Below are 6779 nucleotides of genomic sequence, written 5' to 3'. Positions count from 1 at the left end.
TATAAATATATACATACACACACACACATATAAATATATATATAATTAAAATTAATATAGACAGCAGTGTGTAACGTTTTACCAAAAAGGAAAACTATAATTGTCACTAAATATGACTTGGATATTAGAAACACCCGCATTACTAGAAATAAGATACATACATACATACATACATGCATGCATACATACATACTTATGAATATGTATGTATATTTGACAGGTTTCTTTCAGTTTCCATCTACCAAATCCTCTAACAAGGCTTTCGTTGGCCCAGGGCTGTAACAAAATACACTTGCCCATGGTGTCAAATAATTCTTTTTCTCTCAATTTACCTCTTATATATTGAGGACTTCCCATTTTGCACATTCTAAATTCTTACTGTTTCTCTTTTCTTCACGGCTTTCACTCTATCTACTCTCTTCCCACTCCTTAAATACATAACTATCTCTTTCTCTCGCACTTTTGTCCCGTATTCTCCCTCACTCTACGCTTCCACTCATTCTAAATTCTTTCCCCTTTTACTACTCTCTTATTTATTATTTTTTTCCTCTTACTTCTCCCCCGTTTCTAATTTTACTCTCTCCAATCTAATTACCCCCTCGTTCACCTTCTTGCTCCATATCTCGCCTCCTTCCTCCACCTCTGTATGCGTTTATACCAATGAAAACCTTCCACAAATTACCTCCCCTTATTGCTACATGTTCTTTCCCAATCGATTGTGCATCTGAGATCGGACAATACACACATATCAACCAGGCTTTACAATTTTCTACTGCTGAATTTAAAAAAAAAATTCTTATATACACGCATACATACATAGGAGTACGCACATGTATGTGCGAGTGGATGCAGATTTAGACAAACATACATGCACACACATATAGGTACATATATATATATATATATATATATATATAAATTGTAAATCCCAAAAATAACAGCAAAAATACAAAGGATATATATATATATATATATGGGTGTGTGAATATGTGTACATATAATCATATATACGTACATAAACAAGTATTTATACATATATGTATAGATATATATACATATAAATACATATATATATATATATGTACACATACATATACATTCATCCATATATATACATATATTCACTTTCACACACACATATATATTTACACACATATACATACACTATATATATATATATACATACATACATACACACAAGCAAACACTATATATATACATATATATATATATATATATATATATATATATATATATATATATATATATATATATATATATATATACATACACGCATATACATACAAACACACACACACACACATATATATATATATATATATATCCATACACACCACACACGCAAACACTATATATATAAATTCTCGATATAGATCAATTGTTTTTCTCTCTTTTTCTTCAAAACAGTCCATCTCGGCTGCTCTCAAACTAAACACAGAATCGATTATCTATGTCGCTTTCTCTTCTCCTTCTCACCGTATGTACAGTTCACATTATCTAGGCACACCTTTGAGCCGAGCTTTCTCTTTCCACACATACGGACATCATTTGTCATAGAACGAGGTATGCAAAGTGCGCCGACAGCGACGTAAGCGGCCCCCAACACTCTTTGAATTATTCATATTTATCTCCCCCTACTTTGGTCACTCCATACACTTACGCGCACGCACGCGTCTGTGTGTTCCCCAACACTTGTCTCTCTTTATCTGTTTCTTTCTCTGACATACCATCTGTCTCTCTTTCTAACTTTAAGTCGGTCTCTCTGTCTCTCACACGCACTCTTTCTTTTATTAAGTCTCTCACGCATACACTTTTCTCTCTTTCAGTGAGTCTTTCTCTCTATCTCTCTCTTTCATTCAATCTCTCTCACGCACACTCAGTCTCTTTGACACGCACACTCTCTCTCTCTCTCTAGTTAGTCTCCCTCACTCTTTATATTTCTTTCATTGAGTCTGTCTCTCTTTCTCCTTTTATTCAGTCTCTCTCTCCCCCCTCACACACACTCTTTCTTTCTCTTTTTCAGTCAGTCTCTCTAACTATGCGTAGTCACCTGCTACTCTCTCTTCGCAATACTTCCTCCCTATACCACTGTCTCTCCTCTTCCTCCTCCTCCTACAGCTGTTTTTATCGTGCTGCTTATACGCATGCGCTCAACACGTTTCCTGCTCCTAAGCCCCACACATAATGACGCATAGGTTACAGAGGCACGCACATTCATACGGACACACACACACACACATATATTTATATATATACATACACATACAGAGTACACGCAAGTACAGATACGCACACATACTCATAAACTTGTGTTTGGCACGGTTGGATAATTACACACACATACATCCGCTTGAAACTATGGAAGAAGGGTTTAAAAGGGGAGGGGTGTGAATGAAGGGCACAAGAAGTAGTGGATAAGAAGAAAAAAGGGATAGATTAAGTAGAAGGAAGGGATAGATTGTGAAATATATGGAATAAGGGAGAAATGAAGGGAAAATAAAAAAAAACCGAGTGATTTTAGTAGGTTTTAGATAAAATAAATGAAAAGATGAGGAGAGATTGTAAGGTGAGTGATGTTTCTAACGGAATAGAGAGAGGAAGTAAGTTTTAAGAGAGGGGTAGAGATAAAGTAAAGTGAATGAGGGAGGAGGATCAATTGGAGAGTCTGTGAGTTATGAAAGAGAGGAAGGGGAGTAAGAAAGGTAGTTTAGTGTGAGTTTGAGAGAGTGAGTTTAGAGAAGTAACGGTATGAGGGAGTAAGTAATGAGAAGTATATATGAATGTGTGTGTGTGAGAGAGAGAGAGAGAGAGTTAAGTGAGGTAACGTTCAGAGATGTGGTAAATATATCAGGGAGAGAAGGAGGAATAGGAAGAGAATCGTTGAATAATGAGAGAGGTATAGAAGGAGAAGCAGTGAATGACGAGAGGGTAATAGCATAGCATGAAGAAAGAGAGAGAGAGAGAGAGAGACTAGTAAATGTGAGGAATGGTAAGAGAAATAATAAATAAATAGGCAGAGGGGGATCAATAAGAGAAAGAGGAAGTAAGCAAGGGGAGTAGTATGAGCGTCAGTGAATATTGAGAAAGAGAGGGGTAAGAGAGTTATCATTAAATGAGAGAGAATCTTAGTTTATAAGAGATTTTGTAGGAGAGGAAGTGGGAGAGAGAGAGAAAGACAGAAAGGAGTGAGGGAGTAGCATGTAATAAGAGATAGAGAGGGTGTTAGTTTATAAAGGAAAGAAATAGTAGAAGGAGTAAACGAAGTGAAAGAGTAAGAGAGAAGTAAAGGAGGTTTCATGCAATGAAAGAGAGAGAGAGAGAGAGAGAGGGGGGTTAGTTTATAAGCAAGAGAATCAAGTGAGGGTGTAAACGATGAGAAATAGAGAGGGAGAAAAAGAGTAAGATAGAGAGAGAGAGACAGAGACATAGAACATGATAGACAGGAAAGAGTAAGCGAGGTAGCATGGAATTAGATAGAGAGAGTGAGAGTGCGTGAATGAGAGGTAGAGAAGGCGGCAGCAGCAGCAGCGGTAGTAGTTAGAACAACAACAACACCAACAGCAGCAGCAGCAGTTTTCGACAAAAGAACAGGTCATATATATTTTCTGTCTATTTAGTTATTATGTCTGGTTAAAGATGTGTTTAGCGATTTGTGTTTACTATAATCTAGTAAAACCATTCCTTGAGAACGTTATTTACCATTTTGCCTACGTTAAAACATTGTTTATTTATGTCTAGGCTCTCTTTATTGTCTCTTTAATAATATTCACTCCACATTCACCCTCACCACCTCTCTCTCTCTCAGTCTGTCTCTGTGTAGCACTGTGTCTATGTATATATGTATGTATGTATATTCCTGTGTGTAATTTGTATATTCCTATATATATCTATATATATGTGTGTGTGTATCTATATATATATATATATATGTGTGTGTGTGTGTATCTATATGTATATATATATATATATATATATATATATATATATATATATATATATATATACATATGTGTATCTATATGTATATCTATATATATATGTGTGTGTATGTGTATCTATATGTATATATATATGTGTGTATGTATATATATATATATCAGTGTGTGTGTCTATGTGTATTTCACTGTGTGTGTGTGTGTATATATATATATATATATATATATATCCATCCTTCATGATCGCCTATATATATATAACATTCCCTCTAAGTATAACTGTATGTAAATATATAAACATCTACGTTTGTATATATGCATCTGTGCGTGTTTTCTCTACATGTATGTGTTTATGTATTCCTATATACGATCTCTCTCTATATGTATGTATCTATCTATATATGTATATACATCTATATCTAAATATATATATATGCCTGTATATAATAAATATAACATGTATTCTGTCATACTGGTTTTTAGCGTGTATGTATGTATGTATGTATGGGTGTGTGTGTGTACATGCATATGTATGTATATATATATATTTGTATATAATATATATGCGTGTGTGTGTGTATGTGTTCTGTCTGTTGGTCTTCCATCTGTGTGTCCGGCAGTACTGTTGGAGTGTACCACAGATATTCCTCTATCTATCTACCTATCTGTGTTGCCGGAATAGCCAAATAGCTAGCTAGCTGTCAATTTAACATTCTCTCTCTTATGCACACACACACACACACACAGAGACGTGTGTGTGTGTATATATATATATAAATTCAATTTATCTTTATGTACGTACAGTAATATATATATATATGATCATATATATATATATATGATCATATATAATCACACATACATATATATATATATACATACACAACTAGGAATTTCGAACATATTCCACTCTCTCTAGTTATAAATTGTGTGTATACACACACACACAGACATATACACGATATATACGTGTGTGTGATTACATATATGTATGTTCGCGCGCACCTCTGATCCTGTACCTATCTATCTATACATACATACATGATAGATATATATATATGTATAAAATATATACATACACACACACACATATATGTATGTATACACACACACACATATATATATATACATATACACACACACACACACCTATCTCAACTCTGCGTGCGTGTGTGTGCGTGTATAAATTTTGCAGGGATGGCAGAAAAACGGTTCGTTCCTAGTGTGGAAACGTCTGCATGCAGGAAGGTCTCAAGAGCTCTGCTAGAACTCTAATCTTCCCCCTTGCCTTGTCTTATACTTCTTTTATTCCTCCCCCCTACTCTCTCTCTCTCTCTCTCTCTCTCTCTCTCTCTCTCTCTCTCTCTCGGGAGACCTGACTTATTTATTCCATTGGCAGGCACTTCAATTATTTAGGGACTTCATCTTACCCATTCCCTTCCAGAACATTGCGTCCCACCCTTGCCCCGTACACATACCCAGCCTGTTTAGAAATGACCCTTGGCAATTGCAGACAACAAACAACCACGTACACACGGTTGTATGTACGTATATATATATAAATATATATATACATACATACACAAGGATATACACATCTTTTACAAGTACATACACACATATATACCTTTTAACAACGCATTGACACACACGCACGCTTATCGTTCACGCGCGCACGCACCATTCAACATTATATTCTACAAGATTAACCACATTTTTACCTAGAAACTAATTAGAAATTGATGATAATGATGTTGATGCTAGTGATGATGATGATAGTAATCATGATAATAACAACAACACTACTACTACTAATAATAATAATTTCTTGCGTTAAGTCTCTTTCTAATTTAGAGACGATCATTATATATTATTGACAGAAGTAGTAGTAGTAGTGGTGGTGGTGGTAATAGAACTAATAATGAAAATAATAGTAATAATAATAATAATAATAATAATCGTGATAACAGATAATAATCTTAATGAAAACAATAGTAAAAATAATGACGATGATAAATAAATAAATAAATAAAAATCTGTTAGGTGACTCTATGCTTAATTAAGATCATTATTATAATTTCTTAGTTGCTCTCCACATAATTCGTTGTTTAAATTAAGACAATTAGTATTGATGGCGTAGCCGTCATTGTTGTACCAAAATTACTCTCTTGTATGTATATATGATGAATAAATAGCTCCCAGACCTTGGCACTTGTGAGTTCGATTCCCGCCCTTGCAGGGCTGGACATGGAATATTATTATTACTACTATTAATAATAATAATAATAATAATAATATTTGTGATGTTACATTGGATTTTATTTTTGCTGCAAAATTAATTTCGCATATTGATATTGCTAATGTTAATTATAATTGTTGTTGTTATTTTTATTATTATTATTATTATTATTATTGAAATTTGCCATAATTATAATTTTTTCTACGTTTCTTTTTTGTTTTAAATTTTTCATGTGGACTTGGTTTACTGTGTTTTCCATGTTTCCATGGGGAGAAAATGTAGCGGATAAAATAAATACCAGTTAAATACTGGGATCGTGGATGGGTGATTGTTTCCTGTTCCCCCCTCCCCCCCAAAACCCCCAGAAGCTTGTTTATAGTCTTTCGGTCTGCTAGAAATAGCAGTCAAATCTTCCTCAAATCATGCACTCTACTGTTTTAGAAAAAAAAAAAAAAAAGGTCACGTCAGATAATATCCTGTTACCCACACACCAAGAAACGGCGTGGTGGTCATGGCATGCCTTTGACTACATTTCTCTGTCTGCTTGGTCAAGGCTGACCTTTGGCTAAACAACTTTATTATTG

The 6779-nt window shown here is 34.3% G+C and overlaps 1 protein-coding gene across 3 annotated transcripts in view; it reads left to right on the top strand.

Annotated features, from left to right (window-relative positions):
- Positions 1-3482: 3482 nt before the first annotated feature.
- The window catches only part of LOC106869635 (E3 ubiquitin-protein ligase XIAP), a 174854-nt gene continuing 171557 nt past the window's right edge, over positions 3483-6779 (top strand). For 2 of the 3 annotated variants that reach the window (XM_052975844.1, XM_014915451.2), the window contains exon 1: positions 3483-3612. The gene's annotated coding sequence lies outside the window, so the exon portion shown is untranslated. The remainder of the gene's footprint in view (positions 3613-6779) is intronic. The other variant, XM_014915450.2, reaches the window with a different exon arrangement.

Source organism: Octopus bimaculoides, chromosome 22 (assembly GCF_001194135.2).
Source record: "Octopus bimaculoides isolate UCB-OBI-ISO-001 chromosome 22, ASM119413v2, whole genome shotgun sequence".
Lineage (NCBI taxonomy): Eukaryota > Metazoa > Mollusca > Cephalopoda > Octopoda > Octopodidae > Octopus > Octopus bimaculoides.
The sequence above is the reverse complement of the archived record's forward strand: the minus strand, read 5'-3'. Positions and strand labels throughout refer to the sequence as shown.